Genomic DNA, 22,223 nt, shown 5'->3' on the forward strand with positions numbered 1-22,223 from the left:
GATAGGAACAGATACATTAAAGTTTTCATTGCCTACTTTGAGGCAATAGAAATCATCTCATTTTATGTCATCCTTGAAGTGCTGGTTTTAATCTGAAAAAAATAATTCTTTTTAGATAGTCAAAACAATAAATGTTCTACAGCAAACCTGACAGCATTAGATGATGTTTATAGGGGATAGAAAATTCAACTAAAGTTTTTTGCTAATGGTGTATCATTCCTTCTGTATTGCATCTGAACTCGTACAGATATAAGATCCAGAGGAAGCCAGCAGATAGTTTTGAATGAAATTAGGTCTTTCTAAGATGTTAAACCTCCAGAGCCCACTGAAAATCTGTGCTCAACAATCACTGCTTTTATAGCGAGGAAGATAGCTTAGCTATCAGGAGACTGCTTTAGTGGGGTATTCCCTAGAAAGCCCCCTGTAGCCTAGCCTACATTTCATCTTCTTTTTCTAACCCAAATCCTGAGGTTATCAAACACTTTCATAAAACGTATGCACTAAAATTTGATGAAAATGTGGCTACATAGAGAAAGAAGTACTTTAGGAGAAGCTTTTAGTGCTGACAATAGAGAAACTTTTTACTGTCTCATGAAAAACTGAGACTCTGACTGCGAGGAGAGAAAGGGGGACTTGCGTCTTTGGTCAGAGGAGAAATCTTTTGGTTTGTTGCTAAATGCACTCAGGGGAAGTGAAGGTATCTGCAGTGTAAAATAATGAAATATAAAAGCAGCCCTTGCTATTGCAGGGACTGGATGGCAAAGGAGAAGCCCCACTTTTTGATTACACTGATTTCTGGATGGTTTATGCATCCAGATGAATTGATATTTCTTTTGATGGTGCCCATTAAGATACAGATTTTGAGGCCTATTTTGTCTCTTTCACAAGGAAAGTGTATGATATGTTGATAGATGTATGATCATGATAATTTTGGAAGATGAAGGAGAAGACAAAATGTGCTGTGGGCAGGAAACAGCTACTTCAGCATTTCTTTTCCCTCCTGTCTTTTTATTTCCTGAGCTAACAGTCCATTCAGCCTGAATTCAGATCTATTCTTAATGTGTTCAACTGCATTATTTAGCCCACCACTGCAAGCCAAATTGTTATCCGTGGAGATGGAATTGCTAAGTTGATTTAATGGAGCTTTGTTGATCGGGAATTTCATTTATATCTTGTCTTGGATGTGTCCACTGTTGCTTCTTTGTGTTTAGGACGTGTGATTTTGGCCAAAAGGCACAAATTTACACTAAGAGCAGCTCTTGAGCTCCTGGATACCTGCAAGGAGACTCTTGTCTTGTGAGAAGCACTTAAAAACTTGCTGTTAAGTTCTGTAGTGCCTCTGTTTTCAGCACATCGATCCTTTGGAAGTGAAGCCCTGAAGGAACAGATCTCTGTTGTGCTCCCTGGCTGTGAGTAATTACTGAGAACCACAGAAAATAAAACCTGAGTGGTTTATTCATAACCTGCTGGCTCCTGCATGGTTGGAATGGGAATCACCAGTTGAAAACACAGCCGGCCACTGGCTGAAAAGATCTGCAGTGGTTAAAAACACTGAGAGAGAGAGAGAGGTACCAAATAGTCCCCTGGAAGGATATGGAGAAGGGTTACATGAGAGAGGGAATTTGCAAGCCTGGGATGTGTTTTTCCCTACAGTATCTATTTCCATTTTCTGTGAAATGGCTTTCAATATTCAGGTTATTTCACATTTTGTTATAATCTCTTGGATGGAGATCAGATATGAGATTTATAGTCTGAAAACAGGGTGAAATGGTTCTTGATGGTGTCAGGAACATTTGCAAGGTTTTAGCAGCTGATATGGTGCAGATGAGTGGATAATACAAATAATAACATTTATTATCTCTATTGCTATCCCATTCCCCAGAATTGTGTAGGTGGATTGGAGACCTCCTTGCCTTCATTTTCCCCCATGGTTGCAGGCACTGTATCAAAAAGGAAAAAAATCCCAAATGATGTTTCAGAATGCTTGATAGTGGATACACTTGAGTTTTCTGATGAGGAAAAAGCAGAGTGATGTGACTGATTATGAGCTAGTCATTGGTGTCACTGGTCAAATATCAACAGCATCTGCCCCTTTCTCTCTCATTCATTAAATCACACAACTAATTGCATATTCAAGGTGACATTTTAACAACAAATAATTGGCTTTGGAGAAGTCTGTGTGGCCCAGGTTTGGGAGGGCACATGGACCTACCCCTGAAGATGCTTTTTTGGCAGCAGTGTGTGGTGATACAGATAGAAATGGGATGAGTACAAGTTATTAGTGGTCTAAGAATATTATGTGTGATAAAATTACAATCTCACAGCTGACCCACCTTCCTCAAGCAATGTATCCAGTAATCCTTTCCAGATTGTTTTTCCTTATCTAATACAAGAGCAAATAAACTTTGTCTACTGAGCAAAGTAACCCTCTCAGGCGGCTTGAGTGGGACTTACATGGACACTTAGACTTTCTGTAACAGTTTTTTTGTCAGGATCAGGCTTGTTTGCAAGATTTGGTAACGCATTTCTTAATAGAAAATGAAAAAGTTCTGTTACTTTTGAGCATTTAAAGTTTTCTGCTGTCTAACAGCTTTCTAGTTTCCCTTGGTTTCTCCATAAAGTCTGTTCTTTCCCAAATTATTCTGTCTCCTCAGAGCAATCTTCAGCTAAAAGTGAGGACAGATTTGCACCATGAGCAGTTCAGTGTCTTGAAGCTGAGATTTGTGTTAGGGAAAATATGATGTGATGGAAGGATAAAAGGTGGTCTTGCCCAGATTCCCATGTTTGTCCATAATTAAGGTATTTCTTTCCTATTAGTTTCAAAGGATTTATTTCTAGTCAGGAGTTAAATGGACCCATTCAGTGTTTATATTTATGCAAATGATGATTGTGTCACTCGGGTTGCAACATTAAAGAAAAAAAGCCAGATATTTTACATGCCTTTGAGTATTGAAGTGATTACAATTACCTACATAAAAGGAGTTGCTTTATTAATTAATTAACTTGGAGAAAAATGTCTAGTGACCCTCTGAAGGAATATCAATAACTGAAACATTAATTATGTAAATAAGATCTGCCTTTACTGTTCATTATTCATCGTTTAACATGAAAATTGCCTTTTTAAATAATGCTTCATTCATATATTTCAATAAATGTCTAGTCTGCCTAGCTTTTCACTTGGATCTAGATTTTGAGTCAAAAAGCTGTAGTGACATCAATATAGACCTTGGGACACTCCTTTGAGCCACCAATACCCAGTTCCTGATTGCTGGGCTGGCATTTTTTTGGGGATGGGTTCTCTGAGGCAGCAAATCCCCTTTGGGAATGAGTTCTTGCAAAATTCTTGTCTGGAGAGACAAAGTTGCTTCATTTCATGGGTGAGGAAGGAGAGGAAAGAAGCAGCAAAATACTTGCAGAGCTTTTGTGACTTTCCCATGGTTTCAGAAGGGAGGCTGCAGAACCAGCCCAGCTCCAAGGCCTGCTGAGTTGTGGAATTACATTTTTCTCTGTCAGAGAAAGCAATACCAAGGCAAACAAATACCACAAGGAAAACAAGGTTAGCCCACGTGTTTGGTAACTGTGATCTTGCACACTCAGTAAACTTTCTGGTCGTTTTTACATTTTGAAGATGTGACTGAATGCCTCCTGGCAAATGCTGCAGGTGATTTCATACAGGTTATGAGAATCCTTTCCTTGTAAAGAGCTCTGCCTTTTTGTTTTCTAAAGTTTCACTGAGTGTGCTAGAAAATTCCGATGGAGCATTCCTGGAGGTTTTATTCCTTTTTGCATCCCTAAAGACGACACACAAAGGTTTCCAGGGTTGCTTTTTGCTCAGGTGGCTGTGAGTGCACCTGTAAGAGGAGACAGAGGAAGAGCTGCGTTTCTTTCTCACAATCTCAAAGGCTGTGCTGCACATAATCTTGAGTGTACAGACAAAAAATAGTAGTTGTGCAGTCCCAGAAAATCCTTTACTCTCCACTCCCTGAAGAGCACCTGCTTATGAGCACAAGACATTCAGATTCCCTTTTTTTAATGCCTCAGAACTCGCTTTGCCCATAGGTGGAAGGGCTGATGAAGAAATATGTGTGTCCCCCCCCCTTTCCCTTGTAGCGTGATGGATTGTGGAAGTCCTGATTGAAAATTCTAATCACAGCCCTGCAGTCCTTCAGATCACAACCCCTGACAGTTGATTCACTCCTTTTCATGCCTGCTGCCTCTGACTGCTCCTGGTGCCTCGTCTGCATGAGTCTATCATTAGCACACAAAGCATGATGGATTGGCCGGGGTACCTCTGTCCTCAGAACCTGGGAAATGCTTCTCTTTCAGAATCAAAGAACCCGTGTGTGACATCGTCATGAACGAGAGAAGAAAGTAATTCAGTGTTGGAGGTGCCTGTTTGCTGCCACTGTTTAGAGGGAAAATGATGCCTTATGGGGACTGTAAGTACCTGGCCCGTTTGTTTGGGGTTTGGCTGCTCGCTGGGAGCGATGCAGAAAATCACGGGTGTGGAGCAGGGCATGAGCTGAGCCTGGCAAGTGCACAGCAGGTGTAATACTTTTTGGAAATCAGGGCTGTAAACACTTCCAGAATTCTACTTAAAGTTCAGCCTGTTAATGAAGTCATTTAACTTTCAGTGGGATCTGATGGCCAAGATGATTACAGTGGCTTTTGGTGCTCACTGTGGGTTGGGTTCACTTTGGTGGATTCTCTTCCACAGACCTTTTCAACAGGAAACTTTTGCAAATGTTTGCATCTTGCAAATGCTTTTATTCATCTGTGTGACTTGGCATTTAATGTTTCAGTGAACAAGACAGTTAAGTTTTGGCTCCAGTGTAAGATTGATAGGAACAATTTTCGAATGTGGTATCACAACAAAGTGAAAATATGTCATGTTCAAATACTGAGCTCTGATGCGTCATGTGGTCTTGTAATAAATGAAACAGCACTACCAACCTGACAGATGTGCAAGAAAACAGTTTTAAATTTATGATGATTAATTTTCAAGATGAACTGCAATGAAAAAAATGGTTAGTAGATACTTAAAGAAGGTAAGGGGAGCCAGCTTTCTGAAATGAGAACAGGCAGGTAGTGATAAAGCTGCCTTCACTTTTATGTTTTGCTTTCTAAAATTTTAGCAGTGGGAAAATTCATATTCTGGCTGCTGCAGCTGGCGTTAACAGCTACTCATGCAAGTGTAACATCTCAGGGAAATTGCACTTCTTGGATTTGTGCTACTGTTTCGTGCTGGTTGTCTTGGAAGTAGGAGTAACTCAAAGCAGAGCTGAAGAGTTTCTACCTGGTGATTCTTTCAGAGCCATCAAAATAAAATGGCACTGAACTCAGTGAGAAAACAGAAATAGCTTGATACTGCCTTGAAAGAAAACCAAACGCTTCTGAAACTCAGCATGTTTGTTCATTTTAAGGATTTGCCACTTGAACATTGACTTTATTTTGCACTAGGACATTAAATGTAAAGGATATTGTTTGGTAAATAAACTGATTTAGTTAAGCATTGTTAGGTAATTTCAGGCTAAAAACAGCTCTTGATAGCCTTTAGTGAAATCAACTCCTGCCAAATGCAAGAAAATAAAATAGTGCCCATCCCCAGCAGTAAATTCCATTATTTCAAGAAATTGTGTCCCAGTGAGGCCAAAACTGAGCTTTCCAGTTGGAAATGGAGAAAAGCAGCCTCAGAAAGGATGTGGGCTGTACTTGTTTCAGAACAGGAATTCAGCAGGGGAAAAAAAAATCCTAAGTGGTAGTGTCACGTTGTTTTGAAACAAACAAAGTGCATTTAAAAGGAGATGTTTTGTTTGTCATTAGCACTATAAGCTTTTACATGGGAATGTTTTAGGTTGACAGCTTTTGTGGGAAACCCCAACAATTGTCTGCCAGCTGTTAATTTCAGGCACTCTGAGAACAGCTGGTCTTGGAGCATCTCCTCCTCTCTGACCTTCCTCATCTTCAGCAGTGCTTCCTCTTCTCTGTTAAACACACTTGACCGTTCTAGAATTTTCCCTTATTATTTGAGGGAAATTATAATTATTATAATTATTTGGGGCAATGGTTTTGTAACTCAAGGGCAGTATTTTATCTGTGGATTGTAGTTTAAGTTCACTTAATAAGAAGTAAAAAATTCTAGAAGCCATTTTGGCTGTCTGAAGATAGATCTGAATGCACGTGTCCATTCTTTTTCTGCAGAAATATTGTCAAAACAAGGTCTCTGCTGGTCCCTGTCAGGTCTTTCTCTTACGGTGCCCAGAGGAAAGAAAAAAACCAAAATGTCTCAAGAGCTTAAGGACCCAAGTATAAAATTAGTATAATAAGTATAAAAATGTCAAAACAGATGAGGTGTTTCTGGAAATGTGCAGTATATTGTGCTTGCTGCCTTTAGTGCAACTTCATACAAGTTGCTTTGGCCCTTAGTCTATATTATCAGGAATTGTTTTTATCCACTAAGATCTTCAAAAAATAGCCAAGATCATGGTGAAACTTTATGTCTTTACCTCCAGCTAATGACAGTGTCTGTGCTGGAGGGAAAAACTTTATGTAGCAGATGCTCTGTCCCTGCTCTGGAATCGCCAGTAATCCATTGAAAATTCCCTTCTACCAAAACCAGAATTTTCCCCAATCTTACTTTATTTTAGAAATGAGAATACTCTGATCAGAGTCTTTCATGATCAGCACTGATCAATTGTACTGTGGCATTTGCAGTTGGATGGAATTCAAATTTCCATTCACAAGCACTGGTGTGTCACATGAATGTTGTTCAGTGATTCTGAGCTCTGTCAGCACCTGGCATCAAGTGACCTGAGGAATGTGTTCATTACTTCCAATGACAATTGGATTGTCTCTCTTTTGCAGTTTCTGACAAGTTTAGCTCTCAACTCGGGGTTATTTGCCATCTGAGTTGATGAAGCTTCATAAGTTTTGGACGTTAATTAAGGGAACATTTCAGTTGTACTTGCCAGTTCCATTTATGGTGGGCTGTGTTTTATTTAAAAACGTGTAAAGCTTCATTATTGTGTAAGGATTTATATTGTCCGTGGTTACTCAAAAGATCTAATGGTCTGAAGGCATGAGAAAAACAGTTTTAGTTTAAAAAATAATTTTTTTTTCATTTCTATGTTTTGTCAGTGTTAACTTAGGTTTTCTGATCTGTTTAATCTGGTGAATTTCATCTTTCATTTCATTACATCAGAGAAGACTTCATGAAATGACTATAAAGGCATATCCAAATTTCTCTCTATTGCCATGGAGAGCTGCAGTTCTGGCCTTTGTGGCTGGACCCAAATGCATTTTAATCCAGGCAGCAGGAGTGGTGCTCATGTGCCAGCTGTGCCAGCTCTGCTTCCAAGGGCACTGTCCCAGCCTGCCCAGCTCTGTCAGGGCTCACTTTTCACAGCCTGCTCCTGCCTAGTTTGATTTAGTTCTAGTCACACAATAGAATTCCTGTTTCCTAGGTTTAGGTGTAAATTTCCCTAAACAGCATTGTTTGTAAAATTTTTGTGTCTGAATTGTTTTGTAAAATTTTTACATTTCTTCATGTCCTTTGTTTGTGAAAAAAAGGCTTCTTACAAAATATTTACAATCACTATAATGCAAGTATGGAACTTCCTAATAGAAAATACTCATAAAACTCGGTTGATATTTGAGATTACTCCTCGGAATCCTGGCAAGAGGTACCTGAATTACATCCACCACAGTGACTAACATTTTGACATGTACAGATGGACCTTTGACTTTACAGTTTGTCAGATGTGACCTCTGTATCCTCGGCTGTAAACACCTGGAATGTGGAGGGTGAAGCTGGAATCTGTTTGTGCATGCAAATTTTTGCTTTTAAATTTCACTATAAATAACTTTCATACCTTAAGATAGTTCCCCACCTGTAATGTGAGTTGCCACTATTGGTACAGTTACTGCATTGTATTGGAATTATTAAAGTATTGGAACTAATTTGAATTAAAGATTGTTTATGAGTTTTGGACCTTATGTAAAATACTTTGATATGTACTGTGGGGAAATAAACTAAACTGTTAGTGGAGATTTTAACTTTCCTCTGAAATTGGGGGAATATTTTTCTCCTAAATACTGAGCGTAAAGTACTTTATGATGGTTTGCCATCATAAATTCAATAAAAATTGAATTTTTCTTTGTTGATGGAGCTGCTCAAACACACCCAATAGTCAAGAGTGCCAAGGAAGCTGAATTTCCGTCCTGCTCTGCCACTCTTTGCTGGGAGTGACCAAATCACTTTTGCAATAGGTAATTCAATATTCTGATTTTCTTTTTGACTTGTGTCTGGCAAATGAAGGCAGACTGATCAGAAGGCACATTGTCAGACTTTGTGGGAAGTCAGGATTTGTGCTTCCCCAGGAAAACACGGGTTTCCCTATAGCCCATCTTTAGTCCAGTGCCATACTTTATTAGGTATTAAAAATGCGATCTGTAATAAAATTGAAAAGAATATATTGATATGTTCATGTTTTAAGCAGTAATGGCTGTGGCTTGTCTGAAATGGCCTAGACTTCATTTTAACATCCAGTGACAAAGTGGAAAGGCTGTACAAACGTATGGTACTTTAATTAATGGGGGCAATACTGAGCTTTCAAAGTCCTCTGGAGCTTTTGTCTCTGTTGGAACATTGTGCTGTGAATCTTCCCTAATAGTTAAAGCAAATGAAGTAAAATAGCCTTTGGGCTATTTTGTTACACTGTGTTGTTGGGGAAAAAAATTAATCCTGTGCCATTTTGCATTTGCTGTCTGTGAATCAAACTGTGAAAGCTAATTTAAAAACTTTCACACTCGGCTTGAATGAGGACTGTCAGTGCTTGGAGAATGTCAAATTGAATGCAATTAGCTGGAGTTGGGCTAGCCTGGATAAACCCATCAGCCTCAGAGTGCACAGCCTTAATGACTGATCTGATAAACTAACACAGAGGTTACAGGAAAGAATTTAAAGGCATTAAAGTCCTGCTGAAAACTTGCCCTGTGCAGAAGAGATCTTTGAAACCAAAATGGTTTGTACACCAAGGGGCAGAGAGATGGTGAGACCCTGTGGAAAGTTAAATACAGCACAGAGGTGCATCCAGGAGAGGGAAACAAAACCACTGATGAACCTGCTCAGAAACAGTAAATGCATCAATTATTTAAGTATTTGTAAGTTGTTAAGCAGCAAGTTACCATTTGTGGTTTCTGAAGTAGTTGGGTGTCAAAGACATTTGTAAAAGAGGCAGCTGGTGGAGCTGTGGTGGAGTGAAATCTTGGAATGTTTCAGGGAATGGTGGCACTACTGCTGTTCCAGGTTGGGGAGATAATGGGGTTTTGAAGTTCTTCTCTTAATTGGATCTGTTCATCAAATGCTGCATTGGTCTATAATGGGGACGTGGGATCCAAACTTAATTGATAAAGTGAATTTCATGCTTGGTTCTGTGTGTTCAGAGTAATTTTCAGATGGGATGTGAGCAGGTCTCCCAGTCTGCAGGTGCTTTAGACACAGGGAGATTAGGAGAAAGACTGGAGGAGAAATAGGTGATGAACAGCTGAAGTTGTGAGAAGAGTTATCTACAACATCAGCTGCTGATCTAAAATGTACTGCCTCTTCCCTTGGAAGATGGGATGTTTGCCAGTCAGTGGACTGTGGCTTTGGGGATATTATTTTTCCATAAGAACATGTCAGAAAATGTGTTTGGAGCTCATTCAGAACATTCCATTTTTCTTTTCTCTCTACTTTTTCTTGGAGAAGACTCCCTGCAGAGTTTTATCTCCAGGTGCTGAGTGAGGTCTCAGCCCTAGTTATTCCCTGAGAATTGCAGTGAGTGACCCCTGATTTTCCTCATGGAGAGAGAGCCCTGATGGCAAATTGGAAAGAACTGAGTCTGTAAATTAGCATTTTACATGTCATCCCTTCTCACATGAGCAACATGAATTGTGCAGACAACAGCAGCATTTTTAGCTAATGAACCCAGCCATGAGCACTGTTCACGTTTAACATATTTACAGGGGGTAGCATCCAGTCAAAAAATTCCATTAATTCTTTTTGCATGAATATTGTGTGCATGAATGCATGCATTTATGTGTCCATTTGTATGTATGTGTACACTATTAGTGTATGCAGTGTTAAAGCATATATAGTAATTCAAGAAGAATCACTGAGGAAGTTTCATTAGGCATGTAAATGTATTCAGCAGGAGATTTGAAATAACTCTTTAATGGAAAAAAAAGGAAAAACTGTGCCATTTGACATGAGAAATCTATTTTGAACTATTGTATATGCACAGTCTGTTTTCTGCTTTCCCTTTCTTGAAATCGTTGCCTGAAATATTATGGTGGCATGCAAAGGCTTGAAGTTTTATTTTAAATTTAATTTGCCTGAATGCTGCCAGGGTATTTTTACATAGACAGTAAAATTTCAACTTGGTAATACTTGGCATTCAGTTTCTATAGAAATGGAATTCAGGATACAACTTTGGGCTCATAAATAAAATTAAGATGAAATCACACATGTTAATGATGATTTTAAATATTTTCAGGACTATGTAAATGTAATTTCTGCCTTGATTTTGTTAGTTTTATGGGCAGCAGGGGAGAGAGTTTGTAACAGTCATATATATGTATATTTAAAGCTGTGAATGAACCTTTTTCAATCTGTTAATCCAAATGTTCTTTAATGGCTAAAAATAGAATCAAATTACTTCATATAAAAAAATCTGGGACTTTCTTACTGAGCTTCAGGCAGAATTAGTCTTTCAATAATATTCTGAATATTCTTGAATAGAGTGCCAGAAGGTTACTGTGCTGCTGAAGGCTGGGCTTCCTCACCTGTGATTGCTGATAAAGTGTTTGTCCTTCCTGACTTCAGCCCTGATAGGAATGCCTGTGTGGTGAAAAAAAAGCAATGTTTTAATGCCTGTTATAATGTGAAGTATTTGCTTTGAGGTGTTCAGCATTTGTTATCGGTGTAACTTCATCTCCAACCTCTCTGTCCTCATCTTGGACAGCACAAGACCTTGAGCTGGGCCTCTTTTGGGGAATGTTGTTTTCCTCAGTGTTGCACCTGGAATCACCTGGCTCAGGGCTGACCCTGGTACTTTGTTCCATTCCAGAGGTGATGTCACATCTCCAGAGGGATGTGAACCATGGGGAGGACCAGAGGAGATGAGACAAAGACTTTTTTTCTTGTTGAATGTCACATTTCCCAAGGGAAGTCTTCGGTTTCAAGATGCACCACAAAGTCTCTGTGTGGTTGGTTGGTTTTATTTACTAAAATAGTGCTGAATGATGTAGTATTTAATAAAGTAGTGAATGCTCTGGGCATTCACAGCTCAGGACTGTGTTTTAACTTTCTGACACCCCTTTGACACAGAGACCTGAAAGTCACAGCCAGAACTGAGCATCCTGCTTTTCTTCCCTTTCCTGTTTTCCCAAGTCATGTCTGGAACAGAGTCACTGCTGCCAGACCCAAATCCCATATTGCTGATGTAACTTTTGCAGGAGTAGGTGCTGAAGGAATGCAGCTTGTGAGCTGAATTCTGGAAGGTGCTGCAGTGTGGTTGTTGTATAACTGTGCTGCTGCTTTATCCTGCATGGAATTACTGACAGTCACACACACAAACGAAAAAAAAAAAAGTAAATTACTCTCCCAGAACAAAGCACATCAGTAAAGTAATCAGTAATAAAGTTAAGAGATGCTGAATTAATCATTGTCCAGGTGGAATGAAAAGTTGAAAAGTTGTGTGTGCAGTCGCAGAGTGACTTCTCTTTTCCTGTGACATCTTTAGGTACAGACAGTCCGTGCTGGAGGATCAAAGTCGGGATTGTGTGCTAAAGGCAGTCTCTGTCTGTGGTCTCTGCTTGGTGAGCAGGGGAGGAGGAGGAGGAGGAGGAGGAGGAAGGGATGATCTCATGCCTTGGGGCAGCAGGACAAGCTCTTGGAGGCTGAGCTCTGTGTGCCCTTGTTCCCACCTGTGTCATGCTAGATGTCAGCCCTGGCACTTCACTTTGGTAAAGTTACAAGGAGCAAAAACCAGAACTCATAAAGGGAAATATCACACAAGTTTAACACATGGTTTTACCAGACACCACTATAATCAAACCAAACATCATCAGTAACCAAATCTCTTAAAAAATGGTCAGAAAAGATGAATAAATTTTTTGGAAGAAGCATTAGTTTTGACTCAAATTTTATTGGCATGTTTTGGGCTACTATAATGTGCATTTCTTTGGTTGGACTACCTGAGCTAGTGCATTAAGTACCATTAATTTCAGCTCCTGTGTAGGTGCCTGTAGCTTCTGTCTACCTATGAGGTGCAAGTATAAAGTGTTTTCTGTGACTGTGATATGAAGTACATCTAGAAAACTTTTCTAAGTATTGTTTGCAAAAGAAGCAATATTTTGAGAAAATTAAGTGAACTTTTCTTTGCCAGTGTGATACCATGTCAGTAGTCTTTTTTAGTTGATTGGTTGGTTTTTGTTTTTTTTCTAAATTTTTAATTGACTATTGCTAGGCACTATTCTGTCATGTTACTATTCCCAGTGTAATAATAATAATTTTTCTGCCCTTCTTGCTGTGTTTTTCATAAAAATATATCTGAAGAAGAAACCAGCTATGCATCTTTTTTTTTTTAAAAAAAAGAAACAATCTCTATGCTCTTACTAAAATTAAAGAATATAATGTATCTTAGGCTTCTTAAAATCTAAGCAGGATGAAGAATTCACTGCAGATGATCCTGTGGAAAGGCTTTGCAAGAGGAGGGCAATCAAGTAGGGATAATTAGAGTTACTATTTAAATATGCAGAAAGCAAAAAGCTTATCTGGAAGAGCAGAGTGAAGTGTAGGTACAGTGTAAGACCCACGTAAGGATGATTTGCAAGCAGTAAAATCTCATCTCTCTGACTTCGTAAGTACAAACTAATAAGCAATATTTAACAGTGGAGACTGTGATAGTGTGGGATGTAAACCCAGTGGAATGTGATTTTGCCATTAGATCGTGCCTGAGGGGAATGGGTTGCTTTAGCACTGACAGAGTGAGGATTACAGGTATTTGGGATGTGTGTGCAGTAAGGGATGAGAGTAATTGCTCATGATAATCTCCGAGCAGTTAACTCAGGATAGTGGTAGGGAATTGGTGGGACTTCTATTCCCAGGTTTTACTTCTTCCCCTGAATCAGCCTGAAAGTGTGAACACCTCTGATGGGACTAGTGCTGCTCCTGTGATTTGGAAAGGTTTGCTGAAGAACAGAATTAATGTGCTGCTAAGAACAAATCCTCCCTGGCAGAGAAATGGGTCGGATGGTCTTCAAGTTCTTAATCATCCCTGATTTTGTAACTCTGTCATTATTTCCATTAATTAACTTGAGTGGGTAACACAAACATCACAGTCCTTCCAAAACTAGTATTATTACTGCCTGCTATTTAGTCTGTTGATCTGAAAGAAAGCCCAAACTAAACCAAAATGTTAAAGTGCTGCATAGGCAATAACTTCATTGAACGTGGTTTTATCAGAGTGGCTTTAACTGGGCATCATCTGCAGCCTCACCACGTACTGAGAGCCTGCCTGGTTTCACAAGCTGGGCAAGGCCAGGCCTGCCTGGTGCTGGGCTTTGGGAGCCAGGAGCTGCTGGAAAGGCTGGAATTCGGGATCTGGTTCTTCCCTGGTGCTCAGCTGCAGGGCAGTGGCTGCCAAGGGTGCCCCATCAGAGGAGAAAGGAGCCAGGGGCTGACCACTGGAATTCCTTTGAGTTCCCCTGGCCCTTTCACAGGACCATGGATGCTTAACCCAATGGTCCTGGCTACCTTCCAAGTGCAGTAATTAAATTCTGCATTCCTAAATTCCCTCTCGTTTTAATTGGATTTGGAATTCTTCACCTTTTGGCTTTAAACTCGCCTGGTGAAACAACTGTTTCTCATTACAGCCAGGGCTTTATTTCAGATCAGGGTGTATTACCCTTGAATGCAATGTACATTGCCTTAAGTGTGCCAGGTGTTTCAGGAGAGCAGTGTACAAGGCAGAGCAACATCATTTTACTTCTGTTTTTAATTGATTTTCTTTGCTGTACTGAAGTGCCACCATTTGATGGTTTGTCCTGTTCTCTCTCTCAGTTTACAGGCCTTGTCGAGACTGTAGAATCAAAGGCAATTCATGAAAATATTTAAGATCTTTGCTGCATTCAGGAAACCTTCTGTTTGCCTCTGTGTGCAGCTTTCATCTCTTTTGTGTAATCAGTGAAATCTAGGGCATCACTGGAAATTCAGTTTTCAGTGTGTATCCAAATGTTCACCTGATCGTGGAGACTGCTCAGCACTTCACAGGAACCAGCTGGTAAACAAGGGAATCTGTGCTACATCTCCCCTCAAATATGGCTTGGTTTCTACTGTGCCAGTAACTTCTGTTCATGTACTGGAGCCTAAATAATTGATTTTTTCAGTGTGTGCCACAGCACAGCATTTTAAAGCCCAGGCTGCCTTGTCGATGAGTACTGTGGTTCTGCAAAAATTTTAATTGATGAATAGGGATATCCAAAAGGTGCAGGCAGTAATGAGAGTGAATACTTGGTTGCAATCTGGGAAGGTAATTTCTGGATGGGACAAATCTTTGCTATGGATAAGATTCAGATGAGTTCACTTAAAGGTTCACCTGGCCCTAGTGATACCTGAATTTAGAACTTGTGAGCCCTGCTGGCTGGCAATCAGAATATGCTTTTCCCTGCATAAAATGGAATTATATTAGTCAATTCACATTAGCCAAGTCTGAGGTCTGTGTCTGGTTGGATTTATTTGCACTGGGCTGATGACAGAGCTCTGTTTGGCTTTTTGTTTGACCTGGATATGTGTATCTTAGTGCTGTCAGTCTGCTCTTACGCTGCTCAGTGAATACTCCTGTTACTGAAAATCCAAGATCCATAGCCCTTTATTAAATTACAGAGCACATTACTTGCTCCTTTAGTATTTACCTTTGGGCACTAGGACTTTTTCCTAGAAAATAACCTGGAAAAGGTTTTTATGGGAGTTTCTGAAACCTCTCTGAAAGGAAAAAAAAAAATCAAGCACATCTGGGACTGCCTTAAAAAAACAAGTAGTAATGAACACATCTGCTTTTTTTTTTCTTTCCTTTTTAAATTAAGAAGTATATTTCCTGTAAATGGTTGCACAAAAGTCTTTAAAACAGGAAGATCCCACCTGTGTAATGGACTATAAATTCACTTTGTATCACATTCTGTCCCTTTTCTCTGTATGAATTCCAGAGGACAGCCCCAGACTGACAGAAAGCCTTTCTGTTGTGGACTTGATTTTGTCGGTAGGCAGAGAGGGCGGGCAAAACCAGCATCCTGTCTTTCATCCTTCTGGATGAGGATTAATCATGATCACAGCTGCAGAATAATGCAGATCTTAGCTGGGGCTGGCGAGGGGGAAGGGATGGATAAGGGGAGAGCAAAGGACATCTCTGTCTTCCCTTCCACCAGCCCCTCCTGACCTTATGGAGGAGTTGGAAGGAGCTGACTCCTACCTTTTTTTCTAACTAGTTAATCTTTCATGTATTTTGTGCTTTTTTTTTTCCTTTAATCATAAAGAATGCTCTCAGTTTACTGGTAACACACACACACACACAATGTTTGCATGGCTTCCTTGTTTGCTTGATGATGCATCAGGCACAGGGTGCTGAAATTCTCCTGGTTCAAAGGCACACAGATTTACACCAGTGACTTTTACTGTGTCTCTGTAGGCAGCCCCAAAATGCCCTGCAGGTCAACTGGTTTTTGAAATGGATAAAAGTGTGCTAATTCCTTCAAGGTAAATCAGAAGGATTATGACATCTAGGAAGAAGAATCTGCCAGACAGTTCCGAAGCAATATAACCAGGACTGACCCAACAGCATCTCTAAAGCTTCCAATGAAATTGCCTGAGGAGTCTGCCAAGAAGCCAGATGCTGCTGCTGGAAAAATACCTTCTGTAGCTTGGCATTTGTCCTGTAATTGCTTCCAAGAGAGAATAAACTGTAGCATGACAGTAGAAGGTGAATGGTTCCTCACTGCATGCTGCTTGGTTATTTTTTAAAATACTTTGAAAATAAGCATTATTTTCTGATGTGTTACCACTCATGCAGATCCTTGTACTCATTTAACTGCTTGACAGTTCCCCATCTTAATAATCGAACTTTTTTTTTTTTCACCCCCTGACACGTTAGCCTGGCAGTGGTTTAATTTTTCTTTTCCTGGAAGTGATTCCTTCTGCAGGGTCCCTAACCTGATCACCTGGGCTTTGATCCTTTGTTGGGGTGTGAGGTGCTCATGCTCACCTGGTTATGTCATGGTGGAGAGCCTGTATGGATGTCTCTCTGTAAGGAATTATGACACAGCAAACAACACCTGCTGAATCTTACCTCAAAGCAGAAAATGCATGGAAACTTCTTAGGGAAGATGCCTCCTCCTTTGAAAATCTGGTTATTACTCCTACTGATAAAAAGCAGAGGCTTCTGTGAAATAATGTATTACCTAATAAGATACAAATGAGATGAGAACAGATAAGTGATTCCAAGAAAATTATTTATTGGAAATTTCTCCAGTAAAATCGAGCAGCTGTCCTCAAATACTTCTGTTTGCTATCATGCAGGAGCCTGCCTGCTGTTCATCCCAGCAGTCCTGTGGGATTGCCTTCAGGAGAGGTTTGAAGACTGAACTATTCAGATTGAATGGTCAAAAGTAATGCTGCAACTAAAAACTCACCAGAGAATCACAGAATGGCCTGGTTTGGAAGGGACCTTAAAGCTCATGGAGTTTCAACCCCTCTGCCATGGGCAGGGACACCTTCCACTATCCCAGGTTGCTCCAAGTCCTGTCCAACCTGGCCTTGGACACTTCCAGGGATGGGGCAACCACAGCTTCTCTTTTTCCCTGTGCCAGGGTCTCCCCACCCTCACAAGAGAGAATTTCTTCCTAATCTCTGCCCCAAAATTACTCTGTCAGTTTGAAGCTGTTCCCCCTTGTCCTGTCACTACATGTCCTTGTGAAAGGTCTTTCTCCATCTTTCTTGTAGGTTCCCTTCAGGTCACACTTAGGTCACTTGACAATCCAGAATACTGATATTTGTCAGTTGTGAACACAAATGTAGAAGTTAATATTGCCTGTTTGTGTGAATTCATACTTACAGTCCCAGAAGCTTCTTGCTTTTTCCCTTTGCTGTGCTAGACAACGAACTTTGGTAGGAGTAAGGTGGTTGAGTTTGATGTAATAAAGCAAAATTCCATTTCCAGCAAGGTGATTTCCTGTGATCAGTTTTCCTATTACTTAACAGTCCAGGGAGCGAGGGCTTAGTGTTGAAAAATAGCAGTGAATAAAAATCCTGGTAAAGGGGCTTTTGTTATTGTTGGCATTAGGAGGCTTTGCTTTGCTTTGCTGTAGTGTCAGGAAGCTTCAGAGAATGGAAGGGCACAATGTACAGGTCAACTCTTGTGGCTGAACAAATCTCAAAGGGACCTGGAAAAGTTGGTGCAAAATTCACATCATTTAAGAAGGTCGATGTAAGGCATCACTCCAAACTTTCCTTCAGATTTCAAAGTATAGCTTGAATTAGGTATAGTGCTGTTATTTTATTTAAAAGGAATGAGAAGGTGAGTTCCAGTTCAGCCTCACTTGAAATATTAAGAAAATGATCCTGAAATTAAACAAAAAACAGAGCTGAATCAAGGTATTTCTATGAAGGACAGGAGATGAACAAGATTCCTTCAACGTACTGTGCCATTTCAAAACATGCTGAGCTGTCCAGGATGTGAAATGTTTAATTCCATAACCTTTTCTTCCAATTAGAAGACACAGATTCTGATTGTGAGGAATTTGCATTTGAATATGAAACGTGGTGTCTGACATTGCTTTTACCTTCTCCCTGGTGATGCTCCTGACTGCACATTTCTCCCTTTCCTTCAGTGTGATGATTGCACCACTGCACTTTAGTAATCATTTAACAGCTCTAATTACAGAATACCGTGATCCCAACTGTGTACTTTGTCCTCTTTGCCTTCTGAGTCTCTGTTTCTCTGGTGTGGAGAGGATCAGGAAGGAGCCGTTCTTCCGCTTTGCAAAAATAAACTCCAAAGGCCCTGCTTTGGTAATGTACAGACCTGCATTTTCTTGTGGCTTTGGAGTTAACAACGCTGAATTTTAGCCATAGAGGGGTTGCTTTGTGTGCTGCTGTTTACATCAGTCATGCTGGAGTGGCTTCTGTGACACTAATGCAGATACACCAGCACAGAATGGGTGTAACTCCAGCTCCATTAAAATCCATGGAGTTACACCAATAGGAGTCAAATGCAAGGCTGCTGATTTTGTGCTGGTGTGGTTTCATGGACTGGAGTGGAGGTGAGGCAGTTTCTGCTGCTGGGGCTCGGGTCGCAGCCAGGCTGTGCCTGTGCTTGGAGTCCTTGTGCCTTCAGTTTCTGGTTTGCTCTTGCACAGCGTTATCAGAAATTCCTTCTCTTTTCTGCTCCAGGGTCAGCAGTGTGGGAATCTGGGAGTAGTGAAGTCTTGGAGTAATGCAATTCATAGGGGAAAAGCATTAGGTAATTTCACTGAGCAATCTCTGGTCCCATCTGAATTATTTCCTCTGTTATCCACTAATGTGGTATCAGAGGAATGATGTGGAGTTTTTAAGCCTGCTCCTTTTTTATGTGATATCCTGCTAAAGCTTACAAAAGCACTCTGAGTGGAGTTTTGAGTCAGAAAGTGCAATTAAAGGAACGATGAGTGCTGTATCTGTACCCCCAGCACACTGGGATTATTCCTGGTTTTCAGCTTTTTAGGCTGGAGTTGCATTCCCTGCTCCATGGGCAGAGGAGATGTCATTTTTCCTGAATTCAAATGCCATTCCTTTAATATTTCAAAAATCCTTTAAAGCAAGTCCATGTCTTCTATTTTGCCTTTGTTGCGTGAATGCTACCCTGTGTAATATAAAATAGAAACTGGAATATTAAAATGAAATGTTAGTAATTTGCCATTAAAAATGTTGATGAAATCAATTCATTCCTTTGAAAAGCTTCTTTTTAATCCGGTCAGCATTTTCTGTGAGTAGAAAATTCACAGCACTTCTGGTGAATAATTGGTGGAGTGGAGTGCAGTATTCACCACGACATGGAGTGATTTCCAGGAGGAATTTCAGTAATTATTCCTGCCACCATTGGAATACTAATAAAAATCTTACTTTAGAAATATTGTATAGGTCAGTTTTTTTGCCAAGATGCTCTTCCAGTGGTGAATCAGTTTCAGTGGTGCTGTTTACCCCATCTGAGGAACTGGGTAACGTGCCTGAAAGATGCCCTAGAGACAGAAAAATGAAGCATAATTTAAACCACAATAAACTTAATAAAATGTGTTATTAGCCTAAGTTACATGTAGGATTTTTTTAAAAAAAGAACTTCTTGTTTTCAGGAGATAAGTATTTTATGAATACAGTCAACTACAGCAACTAAATACAAAGGGAAATTAAATGCTGTGGTTTGAGTAATGAGTTGCTTTCTGATATTGGAAGAATTAGAAAGGGTTATTTGAGAAGTGGTGTTCTGGAATACACTACAGACACAGTACAGAAAGCCCAATAAAGGACATAAAACTCCTTCCTTTATTGTAATATATAGAAATTTAGGAGTGGAGGGAAGCACATGTTCATTTTAGAGCAAACAAAACTGACTGTGTGATCTGGAGGCAGTTGTGAGTCTTAACAAGCTGTGTAATTTAGGGAGTGAGTGGGAGCTGAAGGGTGCAGGGTTCCAGGGGAGGGTTTGTAGGGGAATAAATGTTTGTGTAGTATCTCAGTTGGTGCACGTGAACAGTAAAATCCCTTTCACCTTTACAGGCTGTAGAAATACCAGTAAAGAAATGGCAGGAAAAGGCAGTGCTAGGCATGGAGTGCCATAAAAGTGGCTTTGTCACTGGGAACAGTGCATTCTGCTGTTCTGGGGGCAAATGGCAAAACTGGAGCAGAGGGACAGACCTGACAACAGAGGTTGTTTTCTGTGGCAGGGTGGTCAGAATTTCAGAGCATGGTCTGGCTTAGATTTTGCTCTTAAACAATTCCCAGAATTTGCTGTAATGAAGTGTCACTGACAGCTCTCCTGTTTGCTTTTGTTTCCTCCTCATTTTCTCCTCTCTGACAGTGTCTTAAGCTCTCTTTGACCTCAGCTTCCTCCTTTTCTGGTTCTTACTTGCAGGCTGTGTTAGCTGCAGGGTATCAGTGGGTTTTGGATCAGTCCCTTGGGTTCTCTTTCAGAATTAGTGCAGTGCCTGCTGTGACAGATGAATCCTCTGATGTTTGCCTGCCCTGACCATTGGGGAAATGAGCTGATGAGTACAAAACAGTATGAGCAGCACCAGAGGATTTCCTGGCCCCTCTCCCTGGAGGGTACAAAGAGCACTGGTGGCAAGGATGGGTTTTCCATTGTCTGTTTGTGTGTGGTCCCACTGCTGTTCTCTGCTCTCTGCTTCAAGGGCGGGTGGGAAGTGGATGAGTAACATTTTCTCCTGGATTGCAGACCCTGACACCTGAACTGGTCTTAGTTTTCCGGAATCACTGCACTTTTTACTTCTTTTTTTTACCCTTTTAGAATGTTTGAGCTTTGTTTAACACTTGGAAAACCACGGGCATCAACGTGATTGTGTAGGGTGCTTTGGAGGAGAAAAAAATTAATTGCAAGACTTCAGAGGCATAAAAGCAAAGAGCTAAGGATTGGAGCATGGCTTTTGTTTTGTCAAAGCAGTGTTTGGGAGGTACCATCCTCTTGTCAAATCCCACTTTGGGGCTGTGGAGAACTTAAATACCTAGGGAATGCCAGGGCTTAGTTACAAATCCTTTCTAAGACTGCTTTTCTTTTATATAAGCAGATGGAAACTGGTTTCAGGGGAGGGAACTTCTTAAGTTTTGAAGTCCTGAAGAAAATTAATTAATTCATGTATTTGAAAGCCAGAGGGGAAGTATTATGATCATCTTGTCTGACCTCCTTCATAACTTGGGCCGGGGGAAGTCTCCTAATAACCCCTACATGAGCTCACTGAAGCGTGGTGGAAAAGAAAAATGATTTGACAGAAATATTTGTTTCACAGGCATGTGGGGGAGGCGAGTGGAGCTTGGGACTAATTTCCCTGTGCATAAAGAGTCCAACCTGTGTTAATCCTCACTGCAAAGTGAATTTACAGAAATATTTCTTTGCTAAGGCTTTAGGTTTTGTGCTGGCGTAGGAGTAATAGAGAACAGAGGCTTAAGAACTTCTCCTGGAATTAAGAGCCAGTTAATTCCAGAATGCACTGATTGTGTTCCTGCTGTAGCCACTTAATAAGGCCACAGAAAATGTCAGTATTTTGTTAAAACGAAGAGCTCAGAATCCTCTTTAGGAAAAGCTGAGGCATGCACATAACATTGCAATAGCTGGAGCAGTAACAAGGCACACAAGGAGATTGTTAGAGTGGATGGATACGTGTAAGATGATGGATTTTGATTTTTTTTTTTTTTTAATGTTTTGGGAAAGCAGCTAACAAAATTCTGTCTTGAGAGCGGGGAGAGGAAATGTGGCAGAGCTGATCAAAGCAAATAGCATCTCATTGATAAAACACATGCTGCAGTACTTCCCACAGTTGGGAGGCTGTGGTATTTAACAACGGTGACCTAGATTGGAGGAGACAATGAAAGCTGCTGTGGTGAGGAGCAGATTGACTGCCATTCTCATCTGGGTAATAAACGGCTGAAATATGGACAGTGCATCAAAGTTTACTAATGTGGCTTACATAAAGACCTATACTTCTGGAGGAATTGTCTCTGTAGCAAATTCGGTTTGAACTATAGCTGGTGTCTGACAGATGTTTATGTGCTCCTTTACAAAGATACCTATTACTTTATTCAAGGATCTATGAGCCTGCGAGAGTATGACCTGATTAGGTTTGAAAGTAAATCAATATGTGAACCTGTCCAAAAACAGACATGCATTTATTTTAAAAAATATTACTCAGTGGGATAGCCTCGAGGGGATATAGCTTTTCTGGAGAGTTTCAAATGAGATAGCAGTCATATGTTGTTACTTTAAAATATTCAGTGCCATTCCGATGCTACTATTTCAGCTGTCCTGTTGGAAATAGCTGACAACAGGAGATGACATTCCTGATGCTTTGTAGCCACAATGGTCTTCTAAGACATTAAAACTTGCTTAACTATGGACCCCGGGGGTATTTGGTATTTATTTTTAATT

The 22,223-nt window shown here is 40.3% G+C and overlaps 1 protein-coding gene across 17 annotated transcripts in view; it reads left to right on the top strand.

Moving 5' to 3' along the window:
* Positions 1-22,223, top strand: part of DAB1 (DAB adaptor protein 1) — a 413,546-nt gene that overhangs the window by 283,414 nt on the left and 107,909 nt on the right. For 13 of the 17 annotated variants that reach the window (XM_088169651.1, XM_088169652.1, XM_088169650.1 and 10 more), the window contains one exon: positions 4,327-4,439. The exons of the other annotated variants lie outside the window; for them this stretch is intronic. The gene's annotated coding sequence lies outside the window, so the exon portion shown is untranslated. The remainder of the gene's footprint in view (positions 1-4,326; positions 4,440-22,223) is intronic. 17 annotated transcript variants of the gene reach the window in all.

This window comes from Sturnus vulgaris, chromosome 9 (assembly GCF_052056855.1).
Source record: "Sturnus vulgaris isolate bStuVul1 chromosome 9, bStuVul1.hap1, whole genome shotgun sequence".
Taxonomy (NCBI): Eukaryota; Metazoa; Chordata; class Aves; order Passeriformes; family Sturnidae; genus Sturnus; species Sturnus vulgaris.